The following is a 14,422-nucleotide window of genomic DNA, read 5'->3' on the forward strand; positions in this document are numbered from 1 at the left end:
ATGGGAAGATCTGGCAGTGTCAGGCACAGGTCTCTACAAGGCAACAGCAAACTACTGCTGAGTACGGGCTACCCATGGAGTAGGGACTCCCTGCCTGTATTTCTGTTGCTTGTCTGGCTCTGGAGGGATCTGTGGGCAATGCTGGGATTAGACCAGTGGTTCTCAACCCAGAATATCTGGAGGAGCTTTAAAATTCCAGTACTAGGGCCCTAAGCCGTGCTAATCTAATAGCTATCGTTGGGGGTGGGGCTTAGGCATTAGAACTTAATAAAATCTCCACAAGTGGGGCGCCTGGGTGGCTCAGTCAGTTAAGCGTCTGACTTTGGCTCAGGTCATGATCTCAGGTCAGTGAGTTCAAGCTCCAAGGCGGGCTCTGTGTGCTGACAGCTCAGAGCCTGGAGCCTGCTTTGGATTCTGTGTGTCCCTCTCTCTCTCCCCCACCCCCACTCATGCTCTCTCTCTCTCTCTCTCTCTCTCTCTCAAAAATAAATACACATTAAAAATTTTTTAAAAAATCTCCCCAGGTGAGGAGGTGCCTGAGTGGGTCTGTTAAGCGTCCGACTCTGGATTTCAGTTCAGGTCATGATCTCACGGTCCTTGAGATCCATCCCAATTGAGCCCCTCGTTGGGCTCCATGCTGACAGCACAGAACCTACTTGCGATTCTCTCTCCGCCCCACCCCCCCCCCGGCTCCAAATAAATAAAGAAACATCAAAAAAAATTCTCCCCGGTGATTTCACCATGTAGGCAGTCGTGAGAGCCAGCAGACTCTGCAGGATCTTTAGCTTTGAAACGGGTACTGACTACCTACCCCCCTGCCCTGTAGGAGCCCCAGGCTCTTTCCCTTCCCCCGGAACCCCCTGATTTCCCCCGGCACAGCTGCATCAATCCTCTTGCTCGGTGAGTAAGCTCTCACTTGGCAGTGCGTCCGTCTGGCTTCCCAGTGGGCTTAGGGCTCTCTGGTCGGATCCAGTCGATGTCCCGATCTTACCAAGGCCCCCACAGGGTTCAGAGCCCTCTCTTGGGGTCCCAACCCACAGGGAATCTGCTAGCCTCGTACTCACCAGCTGCTGTCAGCCTCTGCCACAGAAGCAAGTCTGGACTCCTTCCTAATACTCCATCTGGAGCGACACCTTCCAAGATACTGCTCCCTGGGCGTGATTCGTTTGTGTAAGTCCCCAAAAGCAAACTGGACACTGTTGACATTTGGGGCCAGATAAGTCTTTATTGTATGGGCTGCTTTGTGTATGGAAGGATGTTGAGCAGCATCCCTGGCCTCCATCCACTAGATGCCAGAAAAACTGCAATCCCTCCACCCCCACCAAAGCCATGACAACTAAGTGCCTCAGGACATTGCCAAACGTCCTTTGGGGTCCCCAGTCACACCCACTGAATAGCACTGCTACAAAGTAACTCATGGTCTCACTTTCTCTTAAGCATAGATGATATTTGCTAGGATTGTGATTCTCAGCCACCCTCATACCTGTATGCCCCCCAACCTTGTGTCGCCTGGGCCCCCAGTTTCCCTTTACAGTCAATAGGTCTCTCTAATCCTACCCACCTCTAATGTTTGTGACCATACCCGTAATGACACATGCACTCACCCAGCTGCTCAAAAGCCTAAAAGTCTTTTTTGATTCCTCTGATTCTCAGGTTATAGAGCCACATAATCAACAAGTCTTAGAGGCTCTATGTTTAGATGTATCTCAAATCTCTCCACTTCTTACCATTTCCAGGTTACTAATTTTGTCTATCTTTTTTTTTTTTTTTTTTGCCTGGACTATTTCAATAGTCACATTTTCTCTTCTACAATCCATTCTCCTTCCTGGATTCAGAGGAGTCTTTAAGGAATGCAAACCAGAGTATGTCGCATACCTGCTTAAGAGCCTTCAATGGTTTCCCCTGCTTAGAATAAAACCCAAAGTCCTTATGAGGCCCTATGAGGCCAATCTGGTTTCAGCCAACTCCACCAGCCACTCTTCAAACTATTCTTCCCGTATTACCTTCCCACTTGACTGGCTGCCTTTCCACCTCTTGAATACACCCAAAGCTTTCCTGCCTCAGGGCCTTTGCACATGTCATTCCCTCTGCTTCTTTTTTACAAGCTGGTTTCCACCACTGGCTTCTTCTCAAGCTTCAGAGCTCATCTTAAGGGCCAATGTTGCAAAGAGCCACCCTCACCCACCTCCAAGTTATTCAATATCCATTGCACAAAGTGAATGAGTCTATTACATTTTTTATTATCTGTCAAGCAATTATTAGAAACTATAATTACCTTGTCCAGTTTTTAGTTTCCTTGTTATTGTGCATCTTGCCCCACAAGCATATGAGAGGGCACACAATCAATTTCTATTGAAGGGATCAGTAAATGAATATCCACAAGCTTCAGGTCCCAGACTCCTCAATGTACTCATGCTAGAGCATGGCTGATTCTCCTCCAGCTCTGACATTTTATGATGCCGCAGACTCTGCACCAGTAAAATGTCAACTCACAGTGGGCCACTGGGAATTCTATGAGTCACTCAGGGGAATATTACAGTCTTAGTGCCTCTGTGACCATAATAGGCCATCTTTGGTGGAAGGATACTCATTTCTTAAATGTCAGTGCAAGAAGGGAACTTACAATCAAGGCAGCATCTCTTCATTGGACAAGTAAGGAATCTACCTTTGAACTTCATCATCCATTCACCAAGTTCACCTGGCACTGAAAGGTACAGAAGACAGGCCCATTCTTGCCAAGGGGGTCGAACCATCTCGTGCCACTGGTAAAAGGACGCCCATTCTTATGGGCCAGGTTTGAGTGGCCTGGTGCTTAGTTAAAAGTGCTGGTCCTGGTCCGTCCTTTCTGCTGGTAGAAGGGAAGAGATTGTGCTTTATTATTTCTGCCGAAAGCCCCGAGGTTGGCAGAGAAGCTGGTCTCTAAGGGTTTGTGATGGTTACTTTCTCACTCCTGATATCAAAGGGGAATTGAGTTATTTAGAAGAGTTTACACTCTCAACTTAAAATAGATACAGCTTAGCGCTCCGCTTCCAATGTCCATCAGCAGAGTGGAACGGAAGAACTGCGTGGAAACGAGTTGTCAAAGATTATTGGGAAGAAGAGACAAAAGACAAAAAGGAAAGAAAGAAAGCTCATGGGAACAAAGAAGGAAACGTTGCAGTGCCAGCTGAGATATGGGGCCGACTCGAAAGCCGAAGGCCCAAGGTGGAGGGCTGGAGAAGTGGGTGAGGCTTCTCGGGGGTTGTACGTCACTTGCTGCCAAGCATTTGGCATGCCACGGTGTGCCAACCCTGTCTCCTCTCTGGTCCTCTGTAAACAGAAAGGGTGGAGTAATGGTCTTGGCATCATTTCCAGAGTCTTCTCTACTTGTCACTTTTTGCTCCAAAACCACAGACAGATCCCCAAAGAGAACCGAGAACACGCTCTGACATCCCTTCTGTCATGTGCCAGTTATTCAAAGCCAGCCAGTGCTTTTCGAAGGCTGATGGACCAGAGCGATGGCACAAAGTACCAGGTGGTAAAATGCAGCTACGTCCCTTCACTCAGCTAATGAACCAGGCATTACGAAGCTCCTGAAGACATCAGAATACACCAGCCCACTCCCCCCGCCCCTGCCCAGAGCCCAAAGTCCCAAACACTTTGAATTAAAACCAATAAGAAAAGCTCTTGCATTTGTGTATATGCCTTTTGAAACTGATAAAGTGCTTTCACGGATTTTATTTCACGTAAGTCTCACAACAAACGTGAGAGGTATTATTCTTCTCAAATTACCAAGAAGGAAACTAGAATGTGGAGCCAGTGATTCGCCCCCAAGGTCACCCCGGGGGTGCTGGTCAGCCCCTGTCTGCCCTCTGTTCCTATCTTCATGCTTCCCCTGCTTGCTTCCCATCACGGGAGCCTACGTGCTACAGTTTGGCTAATGGGAGTGTAGGACAGAAGACTGGAGGAGAGGTGGGGAGAAGCTGGCTGTTTGTTCTCTCTCCTCCAGTGGCATCTCCGGCAGTGGCTTCCTCTGCTCTGTGCCTCCAGCGCCTGCCAAGTAATGCCCTGGCTTCTGGGATCTCGTAACCCCACCTTCTCCTATGTCCCTCCAGACTTAGGAGCAGCACCACCTTCCTGCCGTTGCTAATCTCTGGTTCCTTACGCTCCCTGTTTGGCTTTTCAGCTCTTTCTATCACCTGTGCATCCTTGTATTAAATTTCTTCAGTTGCAAGATCCGGAGTGGTTTCTGTTTTTCTAGTTAGATGACGCCTGAATGCCCTAGCTGGGGAATCACTACCATGAGGAGCTATAGGCATGGCTTATAGGTATAAGCTATAAGACGTGTGTGTATGGTCTGTGTGTGTGTGTGCGTGCGTGCATGTGTGTGCACGCGTGGGAAAGTATGTGCATTTCACTATTGAGTGGTGAGCGCCTTTTCACCCGAGAACTGAGCCTACATATCTTTGGATCTCAAGGCTCTAGCACTATGCCTAGCATGCAGCAGGCAGCAGTAAATGTTTGCTGACCCGATCTATTTGTTTGGTAAAACAAACCCAGCCAGAGTGGCTGTTGAGTTTATCACTCTATCTCAAAGTATCTATTAGACCTAGGAAATACTTGTCCTTCTAGTCAATGAAATGTACCAGTGAGCCACTCGGCCACACTCCACAAAGCCACACAGGGAAAGACATCATTCGTGACTTCATGGGATCCTTCTGACATTGAACGTAGTTATTTTAGATGAGAAATAGTCATTCCTTGAAACCTGGAGAAATGTACAATTTCCCAAAAGAGAAAGTGGGTGAAAACTGGATGAAAGACATGGGGAAACATGGAAAAACACATTCTTTTAAATTACGTCAGTTTCCATGCGGTTATGTAGGCCAAGTTTAGCAATGTAGCTTTGGCCTGGGATTGAGAGATCTGGGTGCTGGTGTCCGCTCTGACTTTAACCCACTGTATGGCCTTGGGCAAGTCCTTTCTCTCTGGCCCGTGGTTTTTTTGTTGGTAAAATGAGGAGGTATGATGAAATGCTAAAATTTTATGCTAAAATGTCCAAATGCCTGTCAGTGTCTAGAGAATCAAGCCTAATTTTATTATCATATCAATAATAAGAATATCTCACCTAATCTGACTGCAATTTACCTCCCCAGCCTTAACACACTCCCAGCCCTCTATGCCACCTGCTCAGCCATCGTCTTATAGACCTTTATGATGTACTATTTTCTCTATTTGTAAGTATCTTCTCTGCTCCTTACCCCAGTTGGTGGCTCAGCTTAAAATTCCGTCCTTTTTGCTCATTTCCCCCTTCTGTGGGGATATAAGGAATAAGGTGCTTTGTCATGGAGAGGCAGTGTGGGGTGCTGATTAAGAGAGTAGACTGTGGTGCCTGCTGCCAGGGTAAGTGTGGTTCAGCCCAGAGCCTGCAATTTACTAGCAATTGACTAGCGTGACAGAGGGAAAGTTACTTACTGGCTATGTCTCAGTTTCTTCATCTGCAAAATGTTGGTCATTTTCCTGGTTGGACACAGACTAAATTACCTGGCTGGGGAATAACACCAGTATGGGAGCCGTAAACAGAAATGGGCTGAGACAGCACACCAGATATGTGTGTGTGTGTGTGTGTGTGTGTGTGTGTGTGTGTGTGTGTGTTCTTACAAAACAGCAAGAGTCTTTCTTCTGTGGTCTAAGCTTATACATTTTTGGATCTTTAGGCTCTGAAACAGTGATCGACATGGCAGGCATTAGTGAATGTTTGTTGACATTTAATCCTGGCAAGGATGACATTAGGTAATAGCCCCTGTGCCTAGAAGAGTGCATGGCACACAGGGACGGTTGGTGATACAGCTAGTATGGGCATCGACCATTACTGGTGTTCCGCCTGGCTTGTACTTCCCTGTATTACAGCAGGTATTGTTCCACTTTTGTGTGCCCATCCCTTTTATTCAACTGTGAGCTAGTCAAGAATAGAGGAAGGTTATTGATGGAACTATGTTCCCCAAATTCATATGCTGGAGCTTGAACTCCCACTACTTTGAAGTGTGGCTGTATTTGGAGGTGGGGCTTTTAAGGAAGTGGTTAAATTGAGGCCATTGGGGTGAGCCCTAACCCAATCTGGCTGGGGTCCTTCTGAGAAGAGGAGATTAGGACACATGGGGAGACAATAGCAGGGTTTGGGTGCACAGAGGAAAGACCCTGTGAAGAGGCAGCAGGAGGGGCGCCTGGGTGGCTCAGTCAGTTGAGCATCTGACTTGGGGCTCAGGTCATGATCTCACAACTCATGGGTTCAAGCCCCGCATCGGGCTCTGTGCTGACAGCTCAGAGCCTGGAGCCTGCTTCAGATTCTGTGTCTCCCTCTCTCTCCGCCCCTCCTCCCTCGCATTCTCTCTCTCTCTCTCAAAAATAAATAAACATTTTAAAAATAAAGAAATATAAAAAAGGCAGCAGGAGGATGGCTTCAGAGGAAACCAACCTTGCCAGCCTCTTGATCTTGGACTTCTAGCCCCTGCAACTATGAACAAATGGACATCTGCCATTGAAGGCACTCAGCCTGTGCTAGTCTGTCATGGTAGTCCTTGCAAACTAATATAGAAACTAAGTTTTTATTCATATATTTGACAAATATTTACAGAGCATCTCTGATATGCCAGGCACTAATTTGCTACAGAGTGTGCAAAAAATCAAAGAAGGAGAAAGAGCTTCAGTCTCAGGAAGCTACTAGCCTACGGGGAGAAATGGACATTCACAGACTGCAGAAGGGATGTGGTAAGAGGGAGGAAGGAGAGGTCCGTGAGCTTTGAGGACACACAGTGCCGGATGGGGTGGGGACTGACTAGAAAGGGGTGTTCAGCTGTACGTATTGTCTTGTGCCTGGCGCCACTGAGGTGCTGTGCTCACAGGCAATGCTCTGTAAAGGGGGGAGGGCTTTACTGAAAGCTCCGACCTACATGAAGGGAGGACATTTCTTAGCACTCCAGGAAATAGAGCCCAAGGGCAGACTCTGCTGAGCATTGACGATTTACAAGGCCCCACAGAGCTAGGGCAGTGGAAAGACCGATGGATGGGAGGGAGGAGGAAGTGGGTTCTCATCTCAGCCCCGCCACAAGCTGGTGGTGTGGTGACCTGGTACAACGCCCTTCCTCGTCTGGACCTCTGTTTCCTCATCTTTAAAAAATGACAAGGTTAGAGTAGTTCACTGCTAAGGTCCCTTCCAGTTCTGTAAAATCTTTTCCAAGATCTAGTTCACGAAAGATTCCGTCTGGATCTCGGTTTACTTCTCCTTCACTTGAGGGTGTTAGCGATCTTTACTGTTCTTTTTAGTTCACAGAGATTTTATAAGTCTGTGGGTGTTTGGAAACTCTTGAATCTTCCGTCCCTGAGCATTAATTCATCTCATCAGGCAATTGTCCCTGAGTTAAGAGTAGGCACTAGATGTAATGGGGTCTGGCCTCTGTTTCCCCCATTGACTCCACTCAGTTGTGAACACTTAGACTGGTTTATCTTTCCAACAGGAAGTTATAGAATCACAACCGTGTACTAACCACAAGTCTTGAGCTTAACAGCTAGATTATCGACTAAGTCAAGGAAACCAAAGGAGGCTACAGAAAACATACAAAAGTAAGGATTGGTCTGTTGAATTTCCTGGAAAGAAAGCAACGTCTTCCACCCAGCTACTCATTGCAAGGAAGATTTACCACAAGCATCTTAAAAGCCAACTTCTATTAGAAGGGTTTAGAGAGATAGTAGATCACTTAGGGGGAAAAAATTGTGAGTGTCCAAGATTAGGGAAATGCTTCAATTAATTTTGATACTTCATGTGTAATTTACGCGTCATTTAAAATAGTATTTTAAAAGATAACTTCATAGCATGTAGAAACACTATATTGATAGGAGAAAAAAAGCAGGATACAAACCATAATTTAACATAATCGTATTTTCTGTTAAATCTATACTGGTTTCTTTACACTATTCTGCATTTTCAAATTTGCTTCAAGATGTACTCATTGGCTTGATGAGTCATTTAGCAAACATTTCTTATGGGTCCACTGCCAGCCACTGTGTTGTAGACACTAGAGATAGAAGTGAGCCCCAGCCCTCTTGCAGTTTCCCCTCTAGTGGGTGGACACAGATGATAAAGAAGAAACATGGACGAATAGGAAAGAGTGCAGACGGTGGTCTGGTGGACCAGCGGGGGATAAGGAGGAGAGTGAGCGGGGCGCTCACATCTGGGAGGACAGCCCTGAGGAGGTGCCCTTACAGTTGAGACCTACTCACACGAAGAAGCCTGAAGATCTGGCAGGAGAGAAGACCCATCAGAGGGAGCCTCAGTTTCCACAACTCCGAAGTGAGGCAGTAGGGCTAGGTCAGTGATTTGTTTTGTTTTGTTTTGTTTTGTTTTTTTAAGTTTATTTATTATCCCGAAGGCAGGAGGCAAACAAGCAGGGGAGGGGGAGAGAGAGAGAGAGAGGGAGAGAGACAGACAGACAGATCGAATCCCAAGCAGACTCCATGCTGTCAGCGCAGAGCCCGAGGTGGGGCTCGAACTCATGAACTGCGAGATCATGACCTGAGCCGAAAGCAAGAGGCAGACGCTTAACCTGGGTCAGTGACTTCTAAGAGCACCTCCAGTTCTTAAAAAATAAAAACATTGCTTTTGTGTGCCTGTTTACCTTTTCAAAAAACATGTAAGCTTCTTAAACATGGGGCCCAAGTCTTAGTCCCCTCTTTTTTTCTTCCCGGGGCACCGCCTTGCACCTCACAGGTCCCAGGGAAGGAGTGTGCTGCAGGCCGGTATATGTTGGGGCGAGTCATTAGATCTCATGGTGAGCTTCCACTGTGCTTTCTTGTGAGCTCACCTGCCGAGGTCTTTATCCTGGAGGTAACAGGCAGCCACTAAAGGCTTTTCAGCAAAGCTTGACTTCTGTGTTTTGGAAAGTTCTGTGTCTCAAGCAGTAATGAAGGGAAGTCTGGAGGGGACCGAAAGTGGAAGCAGAGAGACAGGGAGACACATTGTTTTCCTAGAGAATGTCCCCTGGGCTGTGATATGGGAGAGAGCCCATCGGTGAAACAGGGACTCCTCATCTGCACAAAAACCCCTCCGTGGTGGTGGGGGCAAGCCCTGGGAGGTGAGAAAGTGTGAGACTCCACCTATTTATAACTGGGGGAAATGAGGCACAAAGAGACAAAGTGACTCACGGGCCAAGGATTTCTGCCTTCAGGGCCTCCTCTCGGCTAATGTGAAAACCAGACTCCACTTGGTGTCTTATCCCGGGAGGAGGCAGGACTCTGCGTGTGCCAGAATGGAAGGGAGTGTCGGGTGGGCCGGGTGGGGAAGGGGGAGACGAGTATCCTGGGCAAAAACGGAGACAAATGCTCTGGTACCTTCATTCCGACACTCCCATAATCCAAGAAATGCTAAAATTGGCTGTAGAGCTTGTGTTATGAAACGAGAGCAGATCAAACAAAAGAAATAAGCCAAACTTGAGTCACCCGATGATGATAATCTGGTGGAGGGCACGCAAACCCAAGCGAAAATAGATCAGAGACGCTTTCCCAAGAGACACAGAGCTTGGAGATCCTGGAACCAACCACCTCACGTGAAAGATGGGGAGGCAGAGGTGGGGACGGAAGGGACTGTCACACCTTGGAGACGGAGAATAGGCTCTTCCAGCGGAGTCGGGACCAGGACTCGAACCCAGCTCTCCCCATTCAGAGGTCAGTGCTTGCCTCTCACCTTTACAACTAATTCTACACCTAACCCTTTATTTACCAAACTTACAGACAGGTGCAAGAGCAGGGGGCAACTGAAATGACTTCAAAACACCTGGCATCCACTGCGTGTTGCCATGTACACACGTGTGCTCACGCACATACGGACGCACTGCTCCCGTTGGTCAAGATCTTCCTCTCGTTAAGTACCACGGACCATTACTTACATAGCCGCATTCATCACCCTCGATTCCAAGGCACAGCTCATGGAACCCAAGAAGAAATCGTCGTCCCACTCTTTATTTTATGGATGGGGACCGGAGTCCCGAATGGATGAGGAGGTGGAGACACTTTAACAAAGAACCAGGGCTCCTAGCCCCCAAATGCAGTGCTCTTTCTACTGGCCCGAGACCTGCAGGAAGGAAAACTGAGACTTTTAATACACATGCATTACTTTCCATTCTCAAGCACGAGTTCTCAAAAGGAAGGTGCTAGAGATCTTGACAATTTCCAGCTTATCGCTTTGGCTGGGGCCTGAAATCTTGGCACACGCTTTGTTGAAATTCTACAGAAATCTTTTAACTTCTCTGAGAAGTTATCATGGTGGTAACGATAACAGTCGTCTGCTAAATAAACATTTACGGGTGTCCGCTTTGTACCAGCACTCTCTTGGGTCTTCTGAATGTACTTTTAAGCTCCTTTAATTTTCATGCTCTTTTTTTTTTTTCTTTTAGTTTTAGAGAGACAGAGATAGCACGAGTTGGGGTGGGGCAGAGAGAGAGGGTGACACAGAATCCGAAGCAGGCTCCGGGCTCCCGACTGTCAGCACAAGAGCCTGACGCGGGGCTCAAACTCACGGACCACGAGACTATGACCTGAGTTGAAGTCGGACACTTAACCGACTGAGCCACCCAGGCGCCCAATTTTCATGATCTTATGATGCAGGATATCATCATTCTCATGGTGGTTTTTGTTTCGTTTTGTTTTGACACAGGGAAATACAACTTGGAGAGGCCAAGCAATTTTCTCCAGGTCATAGGTCCAGGAGGAGGCAGAGTTGGGATCTGACCCTCTCTTGGCTTCTATTATGCAGAGCACCTCAGGTATGTGGTGACCTGTACCACACTGTCGACACTGCCTGCAGGAGTCTCACAGTCCTGGAGGAGAATGGGGCCACATTTCTGCAGACCACATCCTCTTCGGAGGCGCCAAGTTCAGCTGTGAGCTCTAGTTTACTTGCCAGGTCTATAAGATGCTTCCAGAGGTTCAAGGTGGGGTTCCAAAGAGCCAAGCCCCTAGGTAGCTGGCTAGGCTCTAAAGAGGCCGAGATCATTAATTTGAGAGGACTAATATCCTTGAGAGGTTTGGCCCCGAGATGCGAAGGGAACGCAGTAAGAGTATATCCAAGAGGGATAGACTCAGACCGCAGAAAAAATATAGAACCTGGGACATAATTTTAAGGTCAGTTTGCTGGTGGGGGCCCCTCTGTGTTCTATGTGAACACGCCTTTCCCAGAAGACCCTGGAGCATTTCTGGCACCAGACAAAAATTTCCTCTAGTGTCCATGATGCCATTTCATTTCTGTTTTAATGTCTCCAGACAGGGAGCTCATTACCTTTCGGACGACTATCTCTGCTAGGACGTTCTAGTCTTTAGACTGGGCCAGGATACGGGGTGCAGCTCGGCCCCTCGGTTTACAAAGACTAACTCTGCTTCCTCCCTGCTCAGCAGCACGCTGCATATTTGAAGAGAACTTTCTTTTTCATGCCAGTGCTCCCCAAAGTGTGCTGGGCAGAGCAGTAAGTTTGCATGATGTTAATAGGTGTCCTCTATAAAATATACATATCAAAACAGACAAATAGCATTTGTGGGCACGATAGGTTAAACCGGGTCAACCAGGTACACTTCCTGAAAGTCTACTCAGGATGTTTACCACACTTCTGCATAGCGCGGACTCCGAAATGGAAACACCGGCCACGCGGCATTTCCCAAACTTTTGACCTCGAGACCTTTTCCCTCCCAGTGTCCCTTTTGCTATTTTGGAAAAACCGTTTGGAAAACGCTTCCCTACGCAAATCTCCGAGCTGAAAAGTCAGGCTCCTCTGACGATTCCTTTTGAGACACATTATTGAGATTTGCTCACTATCTTTGTTCTCTAGTGCAAGGCTGTCTGCTTACAATACAAGAAGCCCAGTTAAAGCCGAATTTTAGATAAACAATGAGATTGGGGGGGGGGTATAAGTATGTTTCATGTAATGTTGGGGACACATTTATATGAAAAAAGAATTTGTTGGCTATCTGAAATTAAATTTGACGGAATGTCCTATATTTTTATTTGCTAAATCTGGCAAGCCTAGAGGGGCCCCAGATGTCCCCCTTCCTTTGAAAAGTGTGTCCCTCAGAATGGGGCATAGTATTCCAGAGGTGTACCAAGACAGAGACCATTGATAACCTCAGAAGTCACCATGAACTACACTTTTCCCTGAGATGTTTTTAAAGGGAAGACGGTAATGTTTTTATGGATGGTTAGAAGTCCGTCTGAGATTGACAGCTACCTTGATACCTGGTATCTTCCTGAACCTCCTAGCAAAATCCAGAAGCCGATTTCCCATCCCTCACCCTTATTCGTAAGCATATTTAAATTTCTCTGGTGTTAGAGTTAAGGAACTCGATCAGGGGCACCTGGGTGGCTCCGGTTAAGCCTCCGACTTCGGCTCAGATCGTGATCTCACGGTTCATGGGCTTGAGCCCCACGTCCGGCTCTATGCTGATAGCTCAGAGCCTGGAGTCTCCTTCAGATTCTGTGTCTCCCTCTCTCTCTCTGCCCCTACACCCTCTCCCTTTCTCAAAAATAAACATTAAAAAAATGAAATTGATCCAAAAATCATTTATAAGTCCGCGTTCATTTTCTGTCTCCCCCATTAGACTGTAAGAAATTAGGGGCGCCTGGGTGGCTCAGTCGGTTAAGCGTCCGACTTCAGCTCAGGTCACGATCTCGCGGTCCGTGAGTTCGAGCCCCGCGTAGGGCTCTGGGCTGATGGCTCGGAGCCTGGAGCCTGCTTCAGATTCTGTGTCTCCCTCTCTCTCTGCTCCTCCCCCGTTCATGCTCTGTCTCTCTCTGTCTCAACAATAAATAAACGTTAAAAAAAAAAATTTAGACTGTAAGAAACTAAAGTGCAGGGACCCACCACGTCAGTCTCGGCCATAGCGACATCCCTTGTAGCTAGCATGGGCTCTGGCATTTATAAGTATTCAGACATCTTTTCAAGGAGTGAATGAATGAATGAATGAATGAATCAAATGCTGTTTGGAGAGCTAAGCAGACCAGCTGACACTCCAAGGGGAGTGCCCATGGGGGCTTTCCTCGTGGTCGGGATGTGCCCTCCACCTCAGGCTTTCCCAGACCCATTAAACACTGTTCACCTGTCCCGAAGGCAGTTCTGTTGGAAGATGTGTGTGCAAAACAAGAACATCTAATTGCTGTGACCAAACTAGGACATTTTAGCCAAACACAGGCTGTTTTCACGAAGCTGAAATACTTCCTGGACTCTGCAGTTGTTACCAAGGTGTGGAGCTTGGCCCTTCGAAGCAGGCTGGGCTGTGCCAAATGGGCATGGGATCGGGGCAAATCACACCAGGCCTTCCCACAGAAACATCCCGATCCAAGAGGGACCGGGCAGAGTGAACAAGCACAGCCTCAGCAGGGCCTGAGCTGCTGGCGGCGGGGGCGGGGGCCTGGTGGGGGGGGGGGGCAGGTAAGTGATCCCACAGCTCTCACTTGGGGAAAGTGCATCTGGTGACGGCCACGAGGAAGCCGAAAAGCCTGGAGCTTCTGCTCTAAGCCGCGGTTGATAGAGCCAAGCCGAGCGCTGGCCCCTCCCAGCATGAGCTCACCCAAGCTTGGGGCTTGTCAATATCGGAAGCATCCTGGGGACTGTCCCCGGAGCGGGCGGTCACTCGTCCGCAGCCTGGCACCTGGGGCTTCAGTGCTGGAGAGTGTGGACGTTGAATTTTTCTGATACAGTGCCGCAGAAAGCAGAGGAGTACGGGGAAAAGAACCTGAGTCCCAGGGGGGTAGCTGAGCACAGTAGAACTGGTGTCATTTCCTGACCGTGGGTAGGAAGACCTGAGTTCAAGTCCCAAGCCTGCCTGCTGGTAGCTCCACACCCTCAGGCAAATCTTTTAACCTCAGTCTTTTTATCTGTGAAATGGGAACAAGCAGGCCGGGGTTTTGGAGTGGTAAGGATTAGGTAAGACGCCGGAGAGAAAAACCCTTTGTGACCTGCCAAATGCTCGATCAGTGTGAGGGACTGTTGGGACACGGTGTCCCCTCGAGCACAGATGGTCTGCGGCACTTGATGGATCTGGTACCTGCTTCCAGGACAGCATAAAAGAGCACCCAACTGGGAGAGGAGAAGGGCGTTGCTTCCGCGGCCTGAAGCAAAATAAAAAGAGCTTCAAGTTACATTATATAATTCTTTTTAATTATAGAAGAAAACAGTTCCGAGCACACGCTGGGAAACATAGGATCTCAGTGGGTAGGAGTCTTCACAATGTCCAAAAAATCACTTGGGAACATCTTTATGGCCTTAAGGCGTAAGGCTCTAGGTGAGCCTTTAATTGGACATGAATGTGCCTATTGATCTCCCTGGAGTCTGTCACTGGCTCTGGTTAAGGATCTTGCAGGCTTTGCAGGAGCAAAACACGTACCAGTGTAAATCCAGTTCATCGG

This window comes from Panthera leo, chromosome A1 (assembly GCF_018350215.1).
Source record: "Panthera leo isolate Ple1 chromosome A1, P.leo_Ple1_pat1.1, whole genome shotgun sequence".
NCBI classification, from domain to species: Eukaryota; Metazoa; Chordata; class Mammalia; order Carnivora; family Felidae; genus Panthera; species Panthera leo.